The following is a 25,810-nucleotide window of genomic DNA, read 5'->3' on the forward strand; positions in this document are numbered from 1 at the left end:
AATCTAACATTACTTCCACATGGCATTTAAGATTCTGAGAAATGTAAATTTTGTTTCACTAACTCAAATGATAATTCTGACAAATGTTTTCATCACAGTATTTCTGCTCTGTAGTATGTCAGCTTGGACATACTTTGTAACATTGTAGGTAACTTGAAACCCTGAATTCTATTACATTGAGTTAATTGATAATTGTCATTTACCAAGGTAATTTGGGAGTAAGCCTGAATAATGAAACATTAATTATTAAGCATAACTTTAAATGTATATACTTGACTTATTATTTTTATATGCTAAAGAGTGGCTATAGTTTTGGGTCATTTTGAGGAAACTTGCTCATTTTTATCACACGAAGAAGGAGCAAAGAGGCATTAGGTATGGATAATTCTGTTACATATATTTGTAAACTTTGATAGTTTACTCCAATATTTATCTACAACAGTGACTTTTCTTTTTTTTTTTTCTTTTTTTTTTTAAAGATTTTATTTATTTATTTCACAGAGAGACAGCCAGAAAGAGAGGGAACACAAGCAGGGGGAGTGGGAGAGGAAGAAACAGGCTCACAGCGGAGGAACCTGATGTGGGGCTCGATCCCATAACGCTGGGATCACGCCCTGAGCCGAAGGCAGACGCTTAACCTCTGTGCCACCCAGGCGCCCCACAACAGTGACTTTTCAATTACTTTCCTTCCAGTTTTCTCAGTGAAATTATTTTGGTGAAAGTCAGTTTTTTTGATTTAAGAGTTATTTTCAGTATTGATGGTAGCTCTCTAACCCTTCCTATTCAACATCATCCTGGAGGTGCTAGTCAGTGTAAGAAAAACGCAACAAGAAGAAATAAAAGGCATATCGATTAGAAAGAAGTAATAAATGTCTTCACTCTCAAATGGCATGGTCGCCTGCATAGAAGATCCAAAGAGGCTCCTAAAACTCATAAATGAGTTGATCAAGGATGGAGGTTACAAGGTCAATATATAAGAATCAGTTATATTTTCATATGTATTAGCGATGAACATACGAAATTGAAATTTAAAAAGCACTACCATTTACATTGGCTCCCAAAACTAAGAAATACATATGAATCTAAGAAGTTAAGTGAAACATCTATTTGCTGAAAATTGTAGTACAGTGATCAATAGAATAAAAGAAGAAATACATAGACGTTAATGGATGGGAAGACACAATATTGTCAAGATGACAATTCTTCCCAAATTGATCTATAAATTCAATGCAAGTCTAATCAAACCCAGAAGGATTTTTGTAGAAGTTGTCAAGCTGATTCTATAATTAACATAGAAAGACAAAGACTATAGAAGAGCCAAAGTATATTTTAAAAATAACAAAGTTGAAAAAAATAAAATAAAAATAACAAAGTTGGAAGACTCATACTACCTGATTTCAACATTTATTTTAAAGATACACTAATCAGGGACGCCTGGGTGGCTCGGTCGGTTAAGCGTCTGCCTTTGGCTCAGGTCATGATCTCAGGGTCCTGGGATCGAGCCCTGCGTCAGGCTCTGTGCTGGGTGGGGAGTCTGCTTCTCCCTCTCATTCTCCCTCTATGCTCGGTGTCTCTCTCTCTCAAATAAATAAATGAAATCTTAAAAAAATATAAATAAATAAGGCTGCACTAATAAAAACAGGATGGTATTGGCAAAATTATAGACACATAGATCAATGGAACAGAAGAGAGAGTCCAGTTGGAGACCTTTACTTTTATGGTTAATTGAGGCTGACAAAAGTGCAAAGGCAATACTAAAGAAATTACAGTCTTTTCAACAACGGCTGTAATAACCAGACATCCACAAGCAGAAGAATGACTCTCAATCCATACCTTGTGTAAAGTGCAAACTGTAAGACTTCTAGAAGAAGACATAGGAGAAAATCTTTGTGATCTTGGGTGAGGCAATAATTTCTTAGATATGACGCCTATAAACTACAATTCCTACAAGAACAAAAATAGTAAGTCGTACTTGATCAGAATTAAACATATTTGCTTTCAGAAGACACTATAAAAAGAAGGAAAATGCAAGCCACGTATTAGCAGAAAATGTCTGCCAAACACATATCTGATAAAAGACTTGCATCTAGAATCTGCAAGAACTCTCTAAACTCAACAAAATGGAAAGAAGCAGCCCAAATAGAAAATGGTCAAAAGATTCGAATGGACATTTTACTAATGAAGATACATGGAAGGCAAGTACGCATATGAAAAAATGTTCATCATCATTAGTCTCTAGGGATATGCAAATTCAATCCATCAAAGATTCCACAGTGTAATTATTAAAACAGCCGAAATACCACCACCACCAACGATGGAAACCAACCAAGGAAAAACAATAGAAACCTGATAATACCACATGCTGGTGCAGACGTGAAGCACCTGGAACCCTCCTGTGTTGCGATAAGAATGCAAAATAGTATAGTCACATTGGAACTAGTTTGGCAATTAAACATTTACTTACCATAAGACCCAGCAGCCTCATAAACCCGTGTAACAGGAAAACTTACATTTACGCAAAAACCTGTATGTGAGTGTTTATTGAGTCTTTATTCATAATTGCTCAACACGGGAACAATCCAAGTGTCCTTCAGCCTAAGAATGGATAAACTGTTGTCATCTATACAGTGGAATACTACTTAGCAGTGGAAAGGGACAGACTATGGAGACACACAACCACATGAATGAAGCTCAAATGCATTATGCTAAATGAGCGAAGCCAAACTCAGAAGGCTACACACGCGCTGTAGGATTCCATTTATAGAACATTCTAGAATAAGCAAAACCATAGGGACAGAAAACATATCAGTGGTTGCCAGGGGCTTGGGAGTGCGATGAAGGGTTAATTGAAAAAGGGCGTGAGGGGATTTCGGGGTATGTGTAAAGAACGGTTGTATGTCTTGGCCATGGTGTGGTTACCCAACTAAATGCCCATCAGGTATGGGAACCCCAGGGCTGTCCACGAAGAAAGGGTGACTTTAATTCTGTAAATTATACCTCAAAGAAAATAGTACTGGTGCTCAAAACGATACAAGGAGCAATAGTGATGGTGAAGTTGAACTATGTATGCAACGTGATGGGATTAGGTTTTGTTTCCTCAAGAAAAATAGACAGTTGTTGATTTGTCCTAAAATGTCAGTTTGTTCCAGAATACAAGAGCTTAGTGGGTATCTTCAGCAAGATGTAGAGGATATGAAAGCAATGGATTTTATTTGTCTGGGTTTTATAATACCAGAGTCTGAAAAGAGGATACAAAATGTGTTAAAATTTTGGCAAACTTTGCTCGAATTTGATGGGCTTATTCACAAGATTATGTAACAGAAAGAAAAACCTCATGAAAGCTTTTCTGCTACTACTATATTAACACAGAACTTCTATCTGGCATTCTCTCTGTGAAAATAATAAATTGGTTTTACAGCCCTTATCCATCTAGATAGTAAAGATGCTGGATCCCACTAGAATAATTTGCTGGCCTTTGTGTTGACTTTATCTTGTCTTTGATTATTTAAAAACTAATAAAAACAACCAAGAACAAAATGTCTTCACCATAAATACGCTTGGGTTGCTTAAAATCACCTTGCCTTTAACATACATACAAATACTATATTGTCACCTTGATTAAATAGGTCGTCATATAGTTTTCCTCAGGCACCCATGATCCTACCTTAATCACGTCACTAAATCTTTTTTTTTTTAAGATTTTATTTATTTATTCGACAGAGATAGAGACAGCCAGCGAGAGAGGGAACACAAGCAGGGGGAGTGGGAGAGGAAGAAGCAGGCTCATAACGGAGGAGCCTGATGTGGGGCTCGATCCCGTAACGCCGGGATCACGCCCTGAGCCGAAGGCAGACGCTCAACCGCTGTGCCACCCAGGCGCCCCAAGTCACTAAATCTTTGATAACCCTTGATTTGGCCCAAATTTGAATCCTAAATTGAGAAAAATAAAATGACATTCCCAGGGTTTTTTTTTTTTTTACATCGGAAACAAGATTTTAAATTTTCAAGAGGACCCCTGGAAATCATAAACATGTGTGATTTCACCTTATAAAAACAGATGCTAGAAATCATTAAGGCGTTTTTGTTTTGTTTTCCTCTATTCCTTTCGATCCGTTCAAGATTACCATAAGAGCTGCGTGGCAAAAACTGTCAACAAAAGATGTTCAGTCTTCCCTAGGTTAAGTTTCCATAGTTAAAAGTGTTATTAATTCAAATATTTCAGAGGTTATACACTTTACAGGAATGCCCTGGCGATTGGTCAATACTCTTGTTATCCATACCATGTTCTTACCCTCGGGGGAAACAGCAATCAAAGTCTGATGAGATAGTTATGCTCTACCCTAGTAGGGAATTTTCTTCTCCATTCTGATATTATTGATCCCTGTAATGAATTAACCATGGTCATTCAGTTTCATAATCAAAGAGGCTTCTGCCTTCTTTCTGATGCTTGCTGGAAGGTTGTACAGCCTGGCATTTGTGTCTTCAACAACAAAGGTCAGCCACAGAGCCTCCAGGAGAGGATCGTACCAAAAACTCCCAACTATCGATATGTCTAAGAATAGATCTTGGGTACAGGTCTCTGAGTGGATGTAGCCGAAACAGCTTTCAGATTGTATCAGTAGAGTGAGTCAGAATTTCAAGGACTCTTTAAGGAAGTCCACTGTGTGAAACCAGACTGCTTACCAGACCCAGCAGAATGAGAATTCATTATATGGGGCCAAATGGACTGATGAGGGAAATTTAATTGGGGTTGTTCATTTGCAATACTGTTGATGGTGTTTTAATGTTTTGTATTCCATCTATTTTATGGGCATGGATGAAAATATAAGAAAGCCTTTTCTCCTTTTCTCTGCTCTAACGCTCAGTTTGGTAGACTATTTTTAAACAAAAGGGAAACTTGTAATGGTCTCTGATCTTACCTGATTCCTCAGAGCTCAGAAATAAATACTTTTACTGAGTCTCATTTTTTTTTAATTCATAAGAATCTGTCCTCTTGTTTGCCAGACTATAATTGGACATATCAATTGTACAACTAAGGCCATAACTGGATGTCAGATTTGAGGAGGATTCTCTTTTATTTTTAAGATTTTATTTATTTATTTGACAGAGAGAGAGAGAGCTCGAGACAGCACAAGCAGGGGGAGGGGCAGAGGGGGAGAGAAAGAGAGAGAGAGCCTGCTTCGGGACTCAATTCCATGACCCTGGGATCACGACCTGAGCCGAAGGCAGGCGCTTAGCCGACTGAGCCACCCAGGCCCCCGAAGGAGGATTCTCATTTAATTAGGCCCGACAAACCCACGATTAAGGAAAATTACTGCAGTGGCTATCTTATGATTGCCCAATGGGGTCCTTAGATTAAGCATTATTTCTGGGTGTATCTGTGAGGGTATTTCTGGGTGAGATTAGCATTCGAATCAGTGGATTCCTTCAACTAAATTTCCTTCCCCAGTGCGAGCAGGCATCACCCATTCTGTTGAGAGCCTGAATAGCACAAAAAGGCAGAGGAAGGAAGAATTCATCCTCCAAAGCTCCCAGCCTCCCTGCTTCAGTGGGGACCTCAGCTTACACCCTGGCTCTGGGATTGAACCATAGACCCCTTTCACATTCAGACGAGAATGACACCATCCGCTTTTTCGAAACTCCAGGTTGCAGACAGCATGATCACGGAACTTCCCTGTCTCCATAATTACGTGAACCAATGCCTATAATAAATCTTTATTGAGATATATATATATATCTCCTATTGGTTCCGTGTCTCTAGAGAACACTGGCTAATACAATTACTGACCTGCTCAGTGGAGCCAATGACTACAAATCACTCCTAAGGAAACCAGTGTGATATCTGGCTTAGGGTCCGCGTGTCACAGTTGGTAAGGAAGACCCCTTCCTGGTGACGGGGGATTGTCACAGATTTGGGAGTCCTCAAGAAGAGAGCAGTTCACCCCCCCCCCAAATATAGGTACGTACACCACCACGTAAAGGCTAGTGCAGAGAGTACCTTGTACTTTCTTTCCTAGGCTTAGGATAAAAGAGCAAATTAATAGAAGTTTTCAAAAACCCAATCCAAGGTTTTTGATTTCAAATTTCTACACAGAAGTCGCTCCATACTGAAGGGCTCTAGATTTGCACAGCAAATTTAAGGAACCAGGCTTCAGTAATAGATGCTTTTTCTGCACATAGGGCCAAACAGACAGCAGCCTTTTGAGGAGTTATTGTTTTTTAAAAGATTTTATTTATTTATTTGACAGAGAGAGAGACAGTCAGTGAGAGAGGGAACACAAGCAGGGGGAGTGGGAGAGGAAGAAGCAGGCTCCCAGCGGAGCAGGGAGACCGATGTGGGGCTCGATCCCAGGATCCTGGGATCACGCCCTGAGCCAAAGACAGACGCTTAACGACTGAGCCACCCAGGCGCCCCTTGAAGGGTTATTTTTGATACTGGGAGGATGGTAGAGAGACTGCTGAGTTATCCAAAACTTGGAAATAATGTCAAAAAGAAGGTGATGTGTCCTTTCAATGTCCTACAGGAGCACAGACCCACACAAATTTAGAGGGGGTTTATCTTGTTCAATTTATTGCTTAATATTGATTGCAGTTTAGATTCAGTGAAGTTACATGTTAACTTTTATAGATTTTTGTCCAGCAGAGATACAAATGATTTCTGTCCAACGGAACAGATAACTCCAAAGTTTATAGCTTGTTGCCCTCATGGATGTTAAAGGGTTTGTGTCTAGTCCAGAAATTTTATTCTAATAGCTGTTTAATTAATTGCCCATAAAGACTTGGTTCCTTAAATGCTTTTTGAACCAGTCTCAACATCTCACTTGTTCCCTCAGTAATTAATGAGTAGAATAAAATCTTTGACAAGTGTTCATTTTATATTTGCATGAGTTATGATTTTAAAAGTCTGAAAATTATGCTTTAACATAAATAAAGATCTGTCTTTTCCTTCTTTGTGATCTCAGAGACAGGGGAAGGGATCCCAATGTGAGTGTAACTGAATTGATGTAATTTCAGAAAAAAGCAAAGAAATTTAAAGCAGGTAGATTTTGCCACAGTCATTGTATGGGTTTGGCTAAGCTGTTTGGAAACATGTATTAAACAATCGTTCAGGGGTGTCTTGGTGGCTCGGTCGGTTAAGTGTCTGACTTCGGCTCAGGTCACGATCTCAGGGTCCTGGGATCGAGCCCTGTGTTGGGCTCCGTGCTCAGCAGGGAGTCTTCTTGAGATTCTCTCTCCTTCACTCCCTCCCCTTCCCTGTTCATGCTCCCTTTCTTTCTCAAATAAATAAAATCTTAAAAAAAAAAAATCATTCAGCGGCGCCTGGGTGGCTCAGTCGGTTAAGTGTCCGACTCTGGATCTCAGCTCACGTCTTGATCTCAGGATCATTAGTTTAAGCCCTGTGTTGGGCTCTACGCTGGGTGTGGTGCCTACTTAAATAATAATAATAATAATAATAATAATTTTAAAAATAAAATAAAAAAATAAAAAATCTCATTCATAGACTACCTTCATGGACCACCTAGAGGTCTCAAAATGAGATACGTCTAATCCTAGATGAGGCATGAAGCTCAGTGTTCTTTTGGTTGGACGTGATACCCAAACTGTTGTTGGACGCCGAGATTTGAAATGATCCATATTCAGAAATTCCTATTGAGTAAGTGTCAACACAGAATGAGTGCCCTTTGGAAGTCGAGAGCTCACGCTCTCCCAGCCTTTATCATTGGACCCCATGGCCTTTATATTCACCTATTCCAAAACTGAGTTTGCCCTACCCTCCTGGACAGGTTCTGTTGTTAGGCTGGCTTGTCACACGCGGCCCATTTCTCCGTCCTTGCATCGTCTTTGACTGATTCCATCTCGCTCCTTTGCCCCAGGCCAGACCTTCCAGCATGGCCTGTCGTTACCGCTGCGTCATGTAAACACACAAGTGCCTGCAAATCCAGGAAAGCTTAGCGTGTTACTTGGTTGATTAGGGTTACGTAGTGGAGGCGGAGCGAGGAGGCGGTGGATGGAAGGACAGCTGGGCTCCGATTCTCCTCCAGTTTGCGAAAAATGACCAAACTGACTTCATCCCTACCTGTTCTGTTCTTAATCTAGGGAAATAAAGTGACAGTGCTAAACTATGGAGTTGAGAGCTCTTGAGAGCACGGTCTTCAGAGAAACTTAAGGTTAAAATCCAGTCACTTTGGCGGAACAAATTACATCGCATTCACATGCTCAGCAGGAAGCCTCCCAGGGGTTAGGAGGAGGCTGTTAAGGGCACCCAGGAAGTGGGTGATAGTGGTTTGGACCAGACTTGCCGCCGAGGAGCATGCTGAAAAAAGTCAGGTTCGATAATATATATTTTGGAGGTACAGCCGAAAGAACCCATCGATGAACTCGATGGAGGGTGTAAGAGAAGGAGAGGAGCCCAGATGGTGTCTAGGTCTGTACAGTGAACACCTGGGTGGCACACAATGGCGGTGTCCTTTAGTGTCATGGGTTGGCAGGAGTGAGCAGGGAGGAAACATATTTTTTATTAGGACATGTCCATTGGAGATACCTTTGAGGTAATCACATGGAAGCATTAGGACAACTGGAGCTCAGAGGCCAGGTCTGGGTGGGGAGAGAAATGTGAGTGGTCTGCCCATCGAAGCTACAGGAAAAAAGATTACACCCTACGAGAAAGGTGTCGGTGGGAAGAGAAGGGTGTGAGAATAGGGCCTTGGGGATGTCCTACCTGTAGGAGTCCAAGAAAGGAGGAGGGCCTGGCAAAGGAAGTTTGAGAAGGAGAGACCTCTGAGCTAGTAGGGAAACCAGGGAAGTGTGTCATCCCAAAACCTAGAGAGGAAGATGTTTCAAGGAAGGGTGTTCAGCAAAGTCAGATTCTACTGAGAGCTGAGGGATGGGATGAGGAGAGAGAGTTGACCATTCACTGGCTTTGGTCATCAGTGACATGGCTAAGAATCCTATCACGGCTAAGAGATAGGGAGACAAGCTCAATTTATACAGAGTGGTTAATAGTATGGAGTTTTGGAATTAGCTGGAAGACGGTAATGGCTACCATTAATTATGACTCGGTATGTCCCAGGTATTTTATGAAAATCACCTCATCCCATCCTCTAAACAACTCTGTGAGGCTGACAGGGCCTTCAGAGTCACTTTATCGATAAAGAAATGGAAATGAACGTACTTAAATAAACCAGGGTCACACCCCATCAGGGGCAAAGCCAGGATCCACACAGAAGCTATTTGACTGCAGAACCATACGTCACCATCCTGATGAACTGCTTCTTACAGCGAGCCCGAAGTTGGCTGTCCTACTGGCCAGCCGTGTCATTTTGGGTGGCACTCAGCTTCTTGAAGACTCAGTTTCCTCCATCTTTGGTAAAACTGATGTCTTATGTAGACAGAGGGTTTGTGAGCATTAATTGAGCTATTGTATACAAAGCCCAACACACTGTTACTATCTCATGCAAGTTCCCCAAGGAACTCATCACAGGTACCTGGAGTGTCAAAAGGAGACTGTGCAAATACCCCGACCAGCTCCAGAGCTCTGGGCTGTAAGGACCTTTGACCAGCTCTCTTTCTTGGAAGCTCCCTACCTAGGGACCAAAATACCCTTTGATGCAGTTCCAATGCACTTGTGAGTGACTCAAAATTGTCCCCACTCATACAACAGATAACTCACCATGTTACTCCCTGCCTGATGCCTTTTGAAGCAGTACCGTCCCCAAGAGTGCTCTGTCACTGGAGTCACAGTCCGCATCTCCCCAAAGCTGACACTGCTTTTGTGTTTTCAAATGCCCGAGACAGATCACAGAATGTGCCAGTTCATTCCAGAAAGCAGGAGGGTGTCCTTTAGGCTGTCCTATGGCTAAGTGGAGGGAAATGTCTGACGATATTTATTTATTTATTTATTTATTTATTTATTTATTTATTTATTTCCTTTCCAGTCTACCTCAGCTGTGGTTTGGTGAGGAAGAAAGTTCTGAAAGATGGAGCTTGCTTTGGTAGGGTTCTAAATCTTAGAGGTGTTCATGGTGCCTTAGACGCAGAATCATGGAAGGCAGCTCTAGAAGGGACTCAGAGAGTGGCCTTTGTACTTGGGTGTGTGTGGGGGGGGGACTATGAGACCCCTTCAGGAGCCCCTGTGTGGCAAGATAAGGCTAGGTTTAGGAGTCTGGCTTCCAACGCCAGCTCTTATCGGAATAGCTTTGTTTTTATCTGCTTCACGCACAGGGCTTGCTGGAGACAGCTTCTAGGAAAATTGTTCTCGTTTAAAAATCACCAATCTGATCTAGATTTATTATCTTACAGGTAGGAAAACTGAGGTCCATATAGGGGAATGGATTTGCCCAACATACAAGAGCAAACCCATTCCAGAACTTCGACTGGGGCTCAAGTCCCTGACATCCCACAGAGATTTGTGACCCCGCTTAGTAGGACTGCACAGGTTGACGTTAACTTTTGGCCTGACTTTCAACATGAGGATCAGTGAAACTTTCCTGTGAAGGGTTAAATCATAAGTATTTTCACTTTTACAGGCTCTGTAGTCTCAATCCTTGTAGTGCAAAGCAGCCATAGACGATATGTAAATGGTTAAGCCCCAGTGTGTTCCAGCAAAACTTTATAGAAACAGGCATCAGACCCGGTGCGTGGGGTGTGGCTTGTTGACCCTGTTGTAGCACAGCAAGAAACAAGTGGGGTTTGGGTTGGTAGTGAGGGATCACACACACACACACACACACACACACACACACACACACACGAGTGGATTAACTTTCGATTCATGAAATTGAAAGCTCAGGGTGTTGGAGGGATGGACAGCAGACCTAGTTATGAAACAATGGGACAGTTGATAACAGATAGAAGGGCAGGACAAATTCTGCCTGAGGTCATGGGTGGGACATCTGGGAAGGCTTCACAAAGAGAGCTTTGAGTCAGCCTTGGGTAATTTTACCAGGTCTGGAAAAGGAAGACCATCTCAGATGGAGGAACTTAGCTGGGGAGGGTGGGGACAGCTAGGACTGTGAGGTGTGAGAGGCTGGGGATAGAGGGTAAAATTTCTATGAGTCTTGTTGAGAAGATTGAACTTTATTTTTATGGATGATTGGGAGCTGTTTAAGGTGTAAGCAGGGGGGTGATATGAAAATGAGGCATTTCATAGAGATTGATGTGGGCGTCACGGGGTGAATGGAATGTTGAGGTTTGGGGCAGGGAGAAACATTAGCAAGCTATTGAAACCACGCAGGTGAGAGATTATGGGTCAGAGTTCCTGACAATCTGCACGGTTGCCATTTCCCCACAGACATGCCAGGCAAGAAAGGTCTGTGTACCGGAACAGATTTTTTTCCCGAAGAAGGTATTCAAATGGCCAACGGGTACATGAAAAGATGTTCAGGGTCACTAGTCATCAGGGAAATGCAAATGAAAACCACAATGAGATATCACCTCACACCTGTTAGGATGGCTATTAGAAAAAAAACAAAACAAAAACAAAAAGAAAACAAGAGTTAACAGTGCTGATGAGGATGTGGTGAAAGGGAACACTTGTGCACTGTTGGTGGGAGTGTAAATTGGTGCAGCCACTGTGGAACACAGTATTGGGTTCCTCAAAAATTAAAAACAGTTCTACATTATGATCCAGCCATGCTACTTCTGGGTGTATATCTGAAGGAAATGGAATCACTATCTCAAAGAGATATCAGCAGTCCCTTGTTGTGTCAATGGGGATGAAGCTTGAGGGCATTATGCTAAATGAAATAAATCAAAGTAGGCCAAATACTGTATGAGCTCACTTATATGTGGATACAAAAAAGCCAAACTCATAGAAACAGAGAACAGATTGTTGGTCACCCAGGATGGGGGAAACGGGTGAAGGTGGTCAAAGGGTACAAAGTTCCAGTTATGAGATGAGTTGGTTCTGGGGAGGTAATGTATGGTGTGGTGATTATTGTTAAGGATACAGTATATCATTGCAAGGTGCTAAGAGAGTAGGTTTTAGAAGTTCTCACCACACACGCAAGACAATTGTAACTAAGATTGAGGTGATGGGATGCCTGGGTGGCTCAGTCGGTGAAGCGTCTACCTTTGTCTCAGGTCATGATCTCAGGGTCCTGGGATTCAGCCCCGCGTTGGGCTCGCTGCTCAGTGGGGAGTCTGCTTCTCTCTCTTGCTCTCTCTCTCTCCCTAAAATAAATAAATAAATAAATAAATAAACAAACAAATAAATAAATAAATAAAATCTTAAAAAAGTAAAAAATAAGTAAAATAGAAGTGATAGGTATGTTGATTAACCTTATCATGTTAATCATTTTGCAATATACACCTATATAAAATCACTATGTTGTATACCTTAAACTTACACAGTGTTATATGTCAGTTACATCTAAGTAGAGCTGGAAAAAAAAGAAGCAAAAAAGAGAAGGGTCTGGGTAGATAATAGGTGATGCGTGTTTGTTGCTTTCTTATTGACTATTGATTGACATAGAGCCAGGAGACTTAAATTTAATGCCTATCTTCTTCTCACGAGCCATGTGAGGTTGGGAATGTCATTTAGCCTCTCTGAGCTGCAGGCACCTCGTCTTTTGAGTGGCGATTATAATACCTATTGCCAAAGATTGTTGTGAAGATTAAACAGGATAATGTATGAAAGCTCCACTTTAAATCCTGTTTTTTTATGTACAAATACATAGCAAAGTGTTTTCTTAATATAAATGGAGTTCTCGAAGAGATTAAGCCTGAAGAGAGATTTATCCTTACGGCGATAGGCACTGTTCTTGAAGTTGTAATCCACTGTGGAAATCGGGGATCATTTTGACATTTCTCATGGATCATCAGGATATTCTCCAAGGCCAGAGAATGGGTTGTAAGATGTCTCCAAGGCTGGAATTTTAATAAAATGTGCATTCCTTGTAAATTACACCGCTCACGTGAAAATTTGCTATATGCTGCAAATAGAGATTGCCTCTAACCTTGATGTCAAATGAGGATTGCATAATTTTAAATCTGATTGATGCCATTCTCTTGTGCATTCCGGAAAGAAATATAGTGAAGTCAGGTGACTCCCTACCAGTCTTAAGTGATACTTAGCATGATGGTTATTCAATAAAGATGTTCTTCTTAAATGTGTAGGAGGCACCCGTGCCACTAGATTCAATTGCACACTGAAGGGTATGCGTATTCATTTTTCCCAATTGTTACCGAGAGTCCAATTTTAATTTGTTTGCTATTTCTGTTAATACCAAGCCCTACTTAGTATACCCATTGGAAGTCCTTAAGAATATTAACAGGGAATCCTCCTAGAATTGCTATGGAGTTTCTCAGTGTTTGTGAATTACCCTGACAGGCTTTTAGTTTTAACTCACATTAAGTAGATTTCATTATTAACAAGAATATGTGCAAATTAAAATGAGTCCATTAACATCTTAAATACATGACATTTTTTAAAAGAAAGCAAGTGGGGAAAAAATTGAGAGAATGCATTTTGCAAAGACGAAGTTGCCAAAAATAGAGAAAAGAAACCAATGTTAACCATACTAATAAGGACTTAGTGTGTTTACCACCAAGTACTGAGAGATATTACATAGAAGAAAGTAGATTGAACTAGAAGTCTGGGGCCTGGTTTCCAGTTTTTGGTCAGTTTACCAAAAAAACCAATCTGCCAACCGACAGACAATTGTCTAATTCACAATATGGTCAACTTGCCAAATAACAAAATCAAAGAATTTATTCAGAACGCATTTCTTTTAAACTGTTGGATGATTTTTTTTTAAACATGTTTAGAGGATTTCAGTAAAGTTTTAGGGGATCAGCTTTCATTTTTGCCTCCAGAAGGCGATTTGAAAAACTCTTCCTCCCGTCCCAAGCTGCTGAAGCTTGGGGTGTAGAATCAACTACAGGTTGACTCCCTGCCGGGAGGGAGAAGACCCGGCAACGTAGGCTCTGGGTCTTGAACCCCCAAATCAACCAGGCCTACCCTCCTTTACCCTAGGAGATTTTTTTGGGGACAAAAAAAATGTTTCACTGTTAAAAGCAACAGAAACACATTTTGAAATCAAACCACTAAAAAAGACAATCGTATGTTCTTGGGAATAACGAGAGTTAATACTTTTGGACTACTTACTGTCTCTATCCCAGGCAGTGTATCTTTACTCCTGCTCTTTTGTGGAAGGTGACTGTCATCCTCACCTTGCAAGTGAGGAAATAGGCGCAGGGTGGAAGCAAGCCAGGGTCTCTGACTTTCTGTAGAAAACCACACGTTCCGGAATATCTCTAGGCAAGCTGCAAATGATCTGGTATGGCTCTTTGATCTCACTCATCTGGGGATTATCTAGGGGATTTTTAGACAGACTTTGGGACCACTTGGCAACTTGACCTTGAGCTGTGTTCACCGGAAGCCACAGGATCATGGTCAGACCACCCACTTGGGCTCTTCCTGTTCCGGAATGGGTCTCACGGTCTCACCTGCTTCTTTCCTGGCTGTCTAGCCTCATTCCACCCTTTCCAGGAGAACTGAAGTATACTCACGGTGCAAGAAGGAGCTAGAACCAACACACTGATTAACAACAATTCCACAATCAGCAATCACCCAGCACATAGGACGCCAGTTTCGCTAGATGAATACATTCTGGAGCTCTGGGCTACACCATTGTGCCTATAGTAACAATACTGGATCGGATCAGACACTTATAAATCTGTCAAGAGGGTAGATCTTCTGTTAAGTTTTACCACAAAAGAGCAAAAGCAGAAACAAACAAACACCAACACAGAGCATGCCCACTGGGATCCCAGCACAGTGCCCGGGGTTTGCCTCAACAGGTATAACCCAAGAATTCTGTGGTCGCAGGCTGGGAAACTGAGGCATGGGAGGTGAAATTACTTCCCAAGTCACATAGATGGTAATTCCCAACCACCTGTTGCTTCCCCACCTCTCCCTGCTGAGCCCTCGCCCCCCTAAATCCCAGGTCACAAGACCCACCCCTACCACCTCTTCCAAACTCCTTTGACTCTTTGAAAACAGCTCACAGTTCTTTGGCTCTTTGAGTAGTGTGCTTGTGTTTGAGTTAGCTTTTCGGAGTGTATTTCTTCCCTCTCCTGCGAGGGCATGAGGCTTCCCTCGTGCTGTTCCTCCAAGGGGTCCCCATAGCACCGAGCGCATTCTTGTGTGTTCTCAGCCAGCTCTGGAGCCATTTCTTCCCCATAAGTTCTGTCCTTCCATTTGTTTTTATTCATTGCTTCAGGGATGTGTTTACCGTCTTGCTCCAGAAGCGTCTTCACAGGGTAACCATAGCCGCATTGCAGGGATGGTCCCCTCTTCCTCTGCCCACTCAGCCCCCATCCCAGCTGTCTTCGGTTAACCTCTCAGCCTCTCTGAGTCTCAGCTGCTCCCCTCCCAGCCCCTCCGGCCCCGGGCAGGCGACCTTGCCCTTGGCCCCGAAACAGGACTGGTTGTCTGGGCCCATCTCCCTGATGCCGGAGCCTACCTCCTTATGGGCTAGCCTTGTTCTGGGGGTACTTTCCTGCCACCAACCACTGCTATTTGGGGCAAAGATTGGGGAAAAGACTGCGGGTTGCATTTTTTCCCACTCATGAGAATGTACTTTATCCCACTGTTGGGATAGCCAAGAGGGAGGCCAGGGGGATCCATGAGGCTAAGGGTCAAGGGTGTTGTGCTTCTTTCTGGACACAAGGAGGAGAAGTCAGAACAGAACCCCCCCCCCTTCCTCCTTAGGAACACCTGCCTATGTAGGCTGCTCTATCCATTGTGGTAGAGAGCGCCAAGACTCCCCAGCGGTGTCCCCACCCTAATCTCTGGAACCTGTGGATTTGTTAGTTAACATGGCAAGGAGGAACTAAGGGTACAGATGGAATTAAGGTTATTAATAAGGAGATTATCCTGGGTGAACGGAGGGCCCCGTGTGATCTGTGAGGGCCCCTGGGTGGCTCAGTCAGTTGGGACTCTGCCTTCAGCTCAGGTCATGATCCCAGGGTCCTGGGATCGAGCCCCGCATTGGGCTCCCTGCTCAGTGGGGAGCCTGCTTCTCCCTTTGCCTGCCACTCCCCCTGCTCGTGCTCTGTCTCTCTCTAATAGATAAATAAAATCTTTAAAAAAAAGTGGAAGAGAGAATTGGAAGAGATGTCAAGGAAGGACTCAGCTCAATGTTGCTGGCTTTGAGGAAGGAAGAAGGGGACCATCAGGCAAGGGAAGCAGGCAGCTTGTAGAAGCTTGAAAAGACAAGGAAAGGAATCCCCCCCACCCCCACCCCCGGGCCAACTAGAGCTTCTAGAACTAGAGCTTCTAGAAAGCAGCGTGCCTTGCCAGCATCCTGAGCTTAGCCTGGTGAGCCCCATGTCAACTTCTGATGGACAGAATTGTGAGATATTAAATTTGTCTTCTTTTTAAGCTGCTGAATTGGTGATAATTTGTCACAGCAGCAATGGAGAACTAATAAGGTTTATAAGCCTTACATACTCTCGATTTGTGAACCCTTTGTCAATCAGGAAAAAATGCACCTTTCAGAGTTTACCTATTGTTAGTTTTTAGATTTGAAATGGTATCCTGGGGCTGCAAACCTGGGTGTTTCCTTTTTTTACCCATTGTTCCGGCTGGTGGAACCGCTTTCCAGGGGTTTTCAGATCTTGCTATGATTTTCTTAAGCTGTGTAAAAAGTTAAGCTCTGGTCAATCGGTCAATTTGGTTTTGCCTCTGAAAACTCTTTCGAAAAGCAATTTTGTATTTGAACCAACTTTGTTGCAATTGTGAAAGATAGCCCTGGTTGCTAAGAGAAGCTGCCTGGGTGTTGCCATGGGAACAATTGTTTTAAAATCAGGAATAACAGGTTCTAACCAGAAGGAGCTGAGGTAGGGAAGGCAGGGGAGACAGCTACCCCCTATGGGCTCCTCATTAGGGAAAACAGCCTGAGGTTTCCTGCTGATTCCAGAAGTCCGGCAGATGATGTCCCACTACTCTGAAGGGCGTTAGGAAATGCATGGGTTTCAGATTCAGACAGATTTGGGTCTGAATCCCTGGTTTGCCCATGCCACCTGCAAGACCTGGAGTGCGTCACGGGACCACTCTGTGACTCCTTTGTGTTCATCATGAACCGAGGATGACAACAGTACTTACCTCCTGGAGTGGCCGTGATTACATGAGACAACACTCCCAATTTGTCTAGCACAGAGCCTGGAGAGTAGTAAGAGCTCGGAGCCTCATGGTGCTGTTACACTTAGACAAGAGGCTGTGGTTTCCGGGGCTCTAGATGGTTCCTCTAAACCAAGCTGGAAGAGGAGCTTTATAAAGATTTGGCAATCCATCTGGCGGGAGATAAGTGGTCCTCCTTCATGTTACTGGTGGACAACTCAGCCCACATGCTAGTCCCCTTGAGTCAGCCATGCCTGAACTAGTCCTACCTGGCACAATGAGCGAGTCCAGTGCTCCCATGCTCCACTCCCTTGGCAATACTGGCAAAGCTTTGGCAAGTTTGCTGTCCACTTCTGTCCTTCTCTCTCTGTGGGCCAATGACAAGCAGCTTGTGGGCTGGCCCTGGCTGAGGCACCAGCTTTGAGGAACCCTGCTCTAGAAGGCTGTCCGGTCACCCTGGGCAGCAGCCGTGTGATCTCGCTGATTTCTCCGAAGGGTGACCGTTGAGAAGGACAGGAGGCAGTGCGAGTGAGACCAGATGCACAGGGGCTTTGAAGGCTGGCTGGCCAGCTTGCCGAGGAGCCAGCATGAAGGGAAAGTGCTCGATGGAGTCAGGGGAGCTGAGTCTATGCTGTGGAGCTGGGAGAGTAGCTAAATGCAGGCTTGTACTGGGTGAACTGGGCAGGAGAGACAGTAGAGGAGGACCAGTCATCAGCAGAAGGACCACCAGGGGATGGGGTGGGGCAACAATGATGGGGAAGGCGGACCTTTGGCAGCTCTGCTCTGGGGTGCACGTGCGTCCCTGGGCCCACAAACCCAAGGGCAGTGCTAAGATGCTGGGAGCCCTCCCCGTCAGCCTGGGCCACCAGAAAAATCCAACTCACCACCAAGCAGAAAAAGTCTAACTTCGAGCTCGAGGAGAAGGTTCTGGGCCCAGAGTCAGGAACTGTTGTACCTCTCTAGAGTAATTGGTCTGTTCCTGTCTGAGGTCAGGACTGTGGAATTGCTTAGGGACCTGCTTTCCACACTGGCTGCTGCAAGGCCTCCAGCCACGCGTGTGGCACACACGGAACACGTGTGCAAGCGTGGAGGCATGCACGGTTGTTCAATTTAGATTTCCGTCCCGGATTTATTTTATATTTCTACCCTGGTTTGCTGTCTTACTTACACCTAAAATATGTGGGCTCTTGCTTCTGAAATAAAAAGAGAAAGGATGCTTTGAAATTCCATTTGTCTTCATTTTGCAAATAATTGTTTTTCTCATTGTGAAATAGTACAATCTACGGTATAATTTGTAACCAAACCCATCTGTGGCTATAGCATATCAATGGTATCCTAACTTAAACTGTATCTGAAATGTAACCTATACTCGAATCTATAATCAAAATAGCACAGTCCTTGCGCTAAATGGAATACTTAGGCAAATACAAGAAAAACTCAACTCTAACCCCACCTCTGCTAATAGTTGGGAACATGTGTCACCACCAAAATGGAAACCAGTCTTTGGCCTTGATGCTCCATGAACTTGACGGTCCAGCTGCTCGGGCTGGGGCGGGGGAGGGGTTTGCTCTTGGAAACGTCGCTGCATTTGGGAATCGTGCCAGAGGCCTCACTGTGTACAGACTGCCTCCCCAGACAAGCTGGGCACCCAACAAGACTTGCACTAAAACCCATTCAACAATGGGCTGTTTTTTCTAATGGGTATGAAATACGGCTTCTCCCTGGTTATTCAATGTCAGTGAACTCAGGAGTTTTCAAACAAGTTTATGTGGTTGGATAGCCTGAGACTAGGATGGCCACAAAGGTTTAAAAGAAAGAGAAAAGAAAAGAAAAAAAAAAAAGAGTATCTGGGTGCAATTTGATATATGTGATAGTTGTCGGTTTGTATCTCTTCCAGCCCGGAAGAGGATGGGTGTAAAATCTGCGAATTCGTTAATACGGCCTTGTTTCATTAATTTAAGCTTGTATTGGCATATAGGCTTGTATTAGCTTTGGAGTCTAAAGAATGTCAGAGGAGAGGCACCTAGATGGCTCAGTCGGCTGAGTGTCAGACTCTTGGTTTCGGCTCAGGTCATGATCTCAGGATCGTGGGATGGGGCCGCTTGCTGGGCTCCAAGCTTAGCGCAGAAACTGTTTGAAATTCTCTCCATCCCTCTGCTCCTCCCCTACTGTCTAAAATAAATCAATACCTCTTTTTAAAAAATGAAGAATGACAGAGGAACCTTTTCCCCGCAACTGGAATCCTTAATGCCATTAGTTCATCTGGTCATTCAACTCGTATTTACTAAGCCACGATTTTGTGGCTATCACATCAAGGATTAAAGATGACTTATTCATGGCCATCCTTACCTTCAAGGAGCTCTCTTTCTAGTGGAGTGACAATGCAGTGGATGACGATTCATGTTTTGCCTCCCCGAGGTTTTGGAAGCACAGAGGAAGAATGAATGAGGCAGCCCAGAGAAGCAGAGGACAGGGTCCCCCAAGGATCAGAACATCCCCAGACGGAGAAGGGCAGTGTGGCTGTGGGCAGGGCCATTGAGGTAGTGAACAGCACATAGCTCCAAGGTCACAGTTGGAAAGATCACAGTGGGTCTGCATTACTCCAAGTGTGGTTGGAGGTTGGATGGATAAAGCAATGGGTGACCCCTTCCTGTTGAGGCTCGTCTCCGGGATGCCTCATCCCCTGGTTCCCACACCTTGGTATCGAGCTCCCCACCCAAGTCCTGCACTTGTACCCTGGGTATGGGCTCGGTTTCCTCGGCTGGCTACAGCTGAGAGAGCGTGCAAGGAATTCAGCAGTTAGTAAGCGCTCAATAAATGTCAGCTACGTTTATGACCAACATCACCGGCCGTCCTATTTCTCTGAAGTTACAGTCACGTGAATTTGTGTGTCTCTTTGAGAGCCTGTGTAGGAGCTTAACAGCCAATGGGATGTATTTCCACCCTGGATTAAACCTTTTTCATTGTAAATAAACCTTAAAAAGCGGTGGGGGGGCCTCTTAGGTAGGACAGGTGGTGAAGTGTCGGACTCTTGATTTCAGCTCGGGTCGCGATCTCAGGGTTGTGAGTTTGAGCCCCGTGTTGGGTTCCGCACTCAGCGTGGAGTCTGCTTGAGTTTCTCTCTCCCTCTCCTTCTGCCCCTTCTCCCCACCCCTCTACAAGACATAAATAAATCTTAAACCAAAAAAGCCCTTTTCATTGTCATCCCAGGAAGACCTCTCCTGGTGGCTCAGGTAAGAGAGAACACCATCCCTCACAACAACTTGGTACAAGAGAACCTTGGCTCCTGTCCTGCTGGGTCCAGGATCCCGGCTCCACATTCAGCTCCCAGAACACAAGGGGCAGATGAAAACGGAGTGACCCAGGCAGGGGGCCCGCTGCCGTCAGTACTGACACAGGAGACGGTGTCCTTCCAGAGAGGGTGAATTCACGGGCGAGCGTGTGAAAGTGGAGTCATTTAGCCAGAAAGGCATCCCTTCAGCTCCTTCTGTGGGGATTTGCTGATGTGTCAGGAATTGCGGCCCGGCGGGCGTACCAGACCACAGTCCTCAAACCCACAATATTTATGTTTTGAAATGTCAGACCTCTGAGTTCAAAAACAGACTTTAAAGAGTTTGCGAGACTGGCAATTAATCAGAACTCTGTGCTCAGAATTAAAACCCAGGATGGTTTTGGTTTATTGCATATCCATCCACAGATGGGTATGGCTGGATATAATTACTTTTTCTCTATGATGCTCAAATACCCATTTGTCCGAGTTTTATGACTTACTGTTTGGCATTTGGTAGATATTATCCAGCATCGTAGTGGGTCTGCAGGTCATTTCTTTTTCATTGGAGCTGCTGTTATATTCAGGATGACACCCCCTGGGTCTTTTGACCACCATGGGATCAGGTTCTCATTGTGTGATGGTCACTGATTGACTCACTGACCCACAGGTCCTTGGTCTGGATTCTGTCCCCTTGGTCTCCCTCCTGATTCTGTCTGAGCAAAGTACAGGGGCTTCTGTGCTTTAAATAGCATCTTAGAGGGGCGCCTGGGTGGCTCAGTTCAGTTAAGCATCCAACTTCGGCTCAGGTCATGATCCTGGGGTCCAGGGATCGGCCCCGTGTCAGGTTCCCTGCTCAGTGGGGAGTCTGCTTGACGATTCTTTCCCTCTCCTTCTTCCTCTTCCTCTGGCCCTCCCCCCATTCTCTCTCTGTCTCTCAAATAAATAAAGTCTTTAAAAAATTGTCTCATTCACCACGTCTGACCAGTTGTTGTCTGCTTCCTGAAATACTGGCTAAAAAGTCTAAATGTTACTATTTTGGAAGAGAGGGCCCTTTGCATTTTTTGGATGGTGAAAGCTCCCCCCCCCCCGGCCCCGCAAGCTCCGGAATGTTGGGCAACTTTTCAGATGCAGGGGGAGATGTTCTTGTTCAGTGCCGGTCTGTTTTCTGCTCCGCGTGGCACATGAACCCATAAATGATTCACTACTCTGAAAGTCCCATCAGCTTGGAAAATGACCAAGAAATGTCTGTTCAGCTATAGCCACGCTGTGTTTTTGAACCCTGCTGCTCCCACTGGAAGGAACCAAGGCACAGAAGGAAATTGGCTTTTCTCAGATCCCATCTGCCTGGTTTGCTCGGAGATGTCAGGAGTGGGGAACTGGCACAGGCAGGGATGGGGTGAGAAGCCCCTGGTCGGTAGACCTCCCTTAGGAGCATGCCCGTGGCCAGTCCCCGTCCCATGTTTCTGTTTCCTATCTCTTATTCGTAGGTTGTCTTTCGGGATTTGGATTTTCAAGACATTCCTTTGTCCTAATGATCTCCTGCCGCCTGTGTTGACTCTGTCCTCCCAGGGTGACAGAATGGACCTTCGGCTAGCTGGCTGATTTCTGGCACGGACCCGAGTGTTTCTGGTCCTCATGTCCAGCCATCCCAAACCATGGAAGGTCCTGCATCTACCATCACTCTTTGGAATCTCAGATAATTCATCCGCTAACAGGGATGGTGGTGTTGGGCTTTGGACTATGATATTGATCTCTCAAGACAAATTCTGTCTGCAACCTGAGGCGTGTCATTTAGCCTCCCTACCTCTCAGTATCCTGATCTGTCAGATGACGCTGTATTAATTCAGGCCCTCGGGGAAACAGATGCCAAGAGGCGGTTGGAAGTAGAAGAGCTTTATTCATGACAGAGAAATAGGGGGAGCCAGGCAAGCCTTCAGACCAGTATGGCGGGGCAGGGGAAGCTGTCAGACCATTACGCAGGCCTGGTGCACGTAGAAGAGGGGGAGGAAGAAACAAAGGGTGGGAATAGCTTGAGACAGTGGTGTAGCTCCTGGAAAGTCTTAGCCAGTTGAATGGGGAGCTCCGGTGTGGGTTGCCCACGGAGACATCCTGTGTTGGGACACAACTGGCCAGGCCCCGGTGCCTCCTCCAAGCTCAGTCATTGACTGGGGGCTCTCTGGGAAGACTGTGGCCTTCGCCAAACATTGCAGCTGGAAGCTGTCATCTGATTACAGTCCTTACAGTGAATGGAAGAGAATCTTCTTTCTTGAAAGGAGAACTGAGCAGCGTGCTTTCGTGGCTGCCCTCTTGTGTTTTATTTATTTTTTAATGAAGGTCCAGAGCAAAACTGTCTCCTACTGTTTTAATTCAAGCTCATGTGCGTTTTCATGAGCCTTTTCATTGTGTGAACATTCAGTGAGAGCTCAAGGGAAAACATGCCATATTTCCTGGAGCCTAAGACACGCTTCCCCTGAGCATCTGAATGCATGGTACCAAGGTTGGCATCCCAGGCCGACGCTCTGCTATGAGTTGGCCAAGTTACAGCCCCAGAGATGAGACCTGGGAGACCTCTGGACACGCACAGATAGAGAGTACATTCCAGAATGGCCTGCACCCTGCGGAGGAGCTGGAAGTACAGGGAGAAGCTGGCGAGAAGGCTGCTTCTCACTTCCCAGGAAGGGCTTGACTCCCTCATTGTCAATTCCTTTCTGGGCTCCTGTCCAGGCCCCACCGCCGAGGATGCCTTAAGATCCTCGCTGATGCCTGACTTGCCGTTTAGGTCTCAGGAAGTCAGATTTTAGAAAAAACACAAAATGCTTTCACTGTTTTAGATGGTGCCACTGAGGATGGGGTTTAGAAAGAGGCTGCCTGGGTCCCAGGCCAGAAGGCACCAGCCCTGAGCAGAACAGAGTTAAGTCATCCATTGATGGCCCCAGGCATGGTACATGGTCCCATCGCAGCTGTCTTGCCTTCTGTCCTGAGGCCAAACTCTGAACTCCTACTCTGTGCTCTTCCTCTCCTCCCAGCCCTTGGTATCCTCCATGGATCTCCCATCTTCAGACCCCGGCTGGTCCTCCCTGGTACCACCTGGCACGCCATGCCTGCTCCCACTTCTCTGGTCTGACCTCTGTGCTGTCCTGGTTTCCATCATGCCACGCCCTCGTATCCTGTGTTCTGACATCCTTCACTTCTTCCTCAGCTGCTACCCTGCCCTCCGCTCATCTTTGAGGGGACAAGTCGTATTGCCTTGTCTGGTTTGATAGAACGCATTCACTGAGAAAGGAGATGAGATGAGGACATTCATGATCATGGATCAGGGGCACTGGAAAGGGAGAAGGACAGGAAGGGAATAGTGGTGAATAGCTATTGAGGATGCACTTTGGAGCAGGGACACCTGTCATTCACTTCTGTGAAGCGGTACCAGGTTGACCTGGCAGAGCTGGCTTGGTGGTAGGGAGGGGGCATCGTCTGCCTCTTTGCTGGATGGTGAGATATGCCACTCGGGTTCCCCTTGAGGGATGAAGGATTTATTCCTCTGCTGGTAGAAGTATGTCCAGAAGACAGCCCTTAGCCTTCAGTTCTCTGCAGACAGTACATTGGCTGAAGAAATCCACCCCACTCGACATCACATACACTTTCTGGGGCAACCTGCACCCAGTGATTGGCCAATGCAAGACTTAAAAGCTCCATCCCTTTCCCTGGACAGCTCTGCAGCGCCAACCCAGCTTGGTCTGGTCACTTCTCAAGTTTGCTTGGGCTTTGCTGAGACCTTCCTTCAGATTCCAGGAAGGCTCACTTCTCTCTCTGCCCCATCCCCTGGCCTTTCACAGGCCTTTCCCTAGGATCCCCAGAGCGCTTCCTTAATACACGTTCTCTGCTTCCCGGGAAACCCCACCTCTGACACCTCTATTTACGATTCCACCATATTTTAGACAAGGGGTTTTCGTAGTGATGATCTCCAGCTTGTAGCCACCATCCGTCATTGTGAATTATAACTGTTAATGGTTCGAATCAAATATTCATCGAAAACCTATGCTATGTAAAGCACCGAGCTGAGTGATGTCAGTAGGCATTTGCAGACTGCCGCCGTATTTCCTACGGAGAGGGAGACGATAAAATTAACATGAAATATTTTGAGTCACAGTGCGGGGGAAGAAGTCAGGCACAGGTGGACCCCAGCTTAGGTGGATGGGTCCAGATGGGGGTCTTGCCTCCAAGAAATCTAAGTGGAAGTTCAAATGTTGATATTCAAAGGGGGCAATCGGAGATGTAGATCTCATTTGGGTCGGCATTGAGTCCGAGGCAGGAAGACCTAAGTAATTGGAAAGGGAGGAGAGTTAGGAAGGGAATAGTGGTGAATAGACATTTGGGATGCATTTGGGAGCTGGGACATCTGTCATTCACCTCCTCGCAGCAGTCCCAGCTTGACTTGGCTGAGCTGGTTTGTTGGAGGAGAGGGGGCAAGGAACATCAGAGCGTTCACGGTTCATTGTGAGTGGAAGTCAGGAAACAGCTGGGGGCCCAGCCCTGTGGGAAAGAGGCTGACTGCATCGAAGCAGACTATCCAGGTCCAGCCAGTCGGTCTGGGATTCTAAGAGGCTCCCGGGCAGGAATAAAAAGGCATGTGTCCCGTAAATGAAACTAACACCTCTGGGCAGTGAGCTGAGCAAGGTGGGTGCTGGGGAGATGGGAACCTGGTTCACTCTCAGAAGCATCGGCGCTCTCGGTGGTGAAGCTGAGCACATCTGAAGGTAAAAACTGCAAAAGAAACGTGCGAAGCATGACTCGGGCAATATCAGAAATATCTTCCAGGTTCGCTTCCCTGGGGTAAAGGTGTTTGGGAGTCGGAGCTGGCTTTTTCTCTAGTGCTCCCCATGGTTTCCATGCTCCTGGAGACTCACTGCCTGGTCGTGAACTTTACCCCTGGATGACTAGTTGGTCACTCGTGGCCAAAACCCATGGTCACTCTGGTCAACCCCACACAACCATCAAGTTGTCATAGGGACAACGCGGAGGCGGTTGTGTTACGTTGACTGCTGATCCGAAAATCGGTCTGGTGCCTACAAGTGGCATTTGATGGGACCGGACACATAAGCACAAGTTTGTTTTATCAGCCCGAGGATCTGAGAATGCCGCACAAAGGTCTGGAGGTAGAAGAAATAACAGTGTCCTTGTAGACGTGCTAATGAGTCAGCGGACTGGAGCACAGGGGAGGAGCAGGACTTGGAGACAGGCGGGCCCACAGGGAGCAGAGCCTTGGTGGATCGGGGCTGGATCCTGAGAGCAGCGGGAAGCTATGGGAGGGTACGAGCAGATTTGCTTCTAGAACACTCGGGCCGCAATGCAAGGGGTCAAGAGGCAAACTGTTGAGAGGTGTTAAGAATAATCCAGGAGAGGAGTGATGGGGACCTCAG

Source organism: Ursus arctos, unplaced genomic scaffold (assembly GCF_023065955.2).
Source record: "Ursus arctos isolate Adak ecotype North America unplaced genomic scaffold, UrsArc2.0 scaffold_2, whole genome shotgun sequence".
NCBI classification, from domain to species: domain Eukaryota; kingdom Metazoa; phylum Chordata; class Mammalia; order Carnivora; family Ursidae; genus Ursus; species Ursus arctos.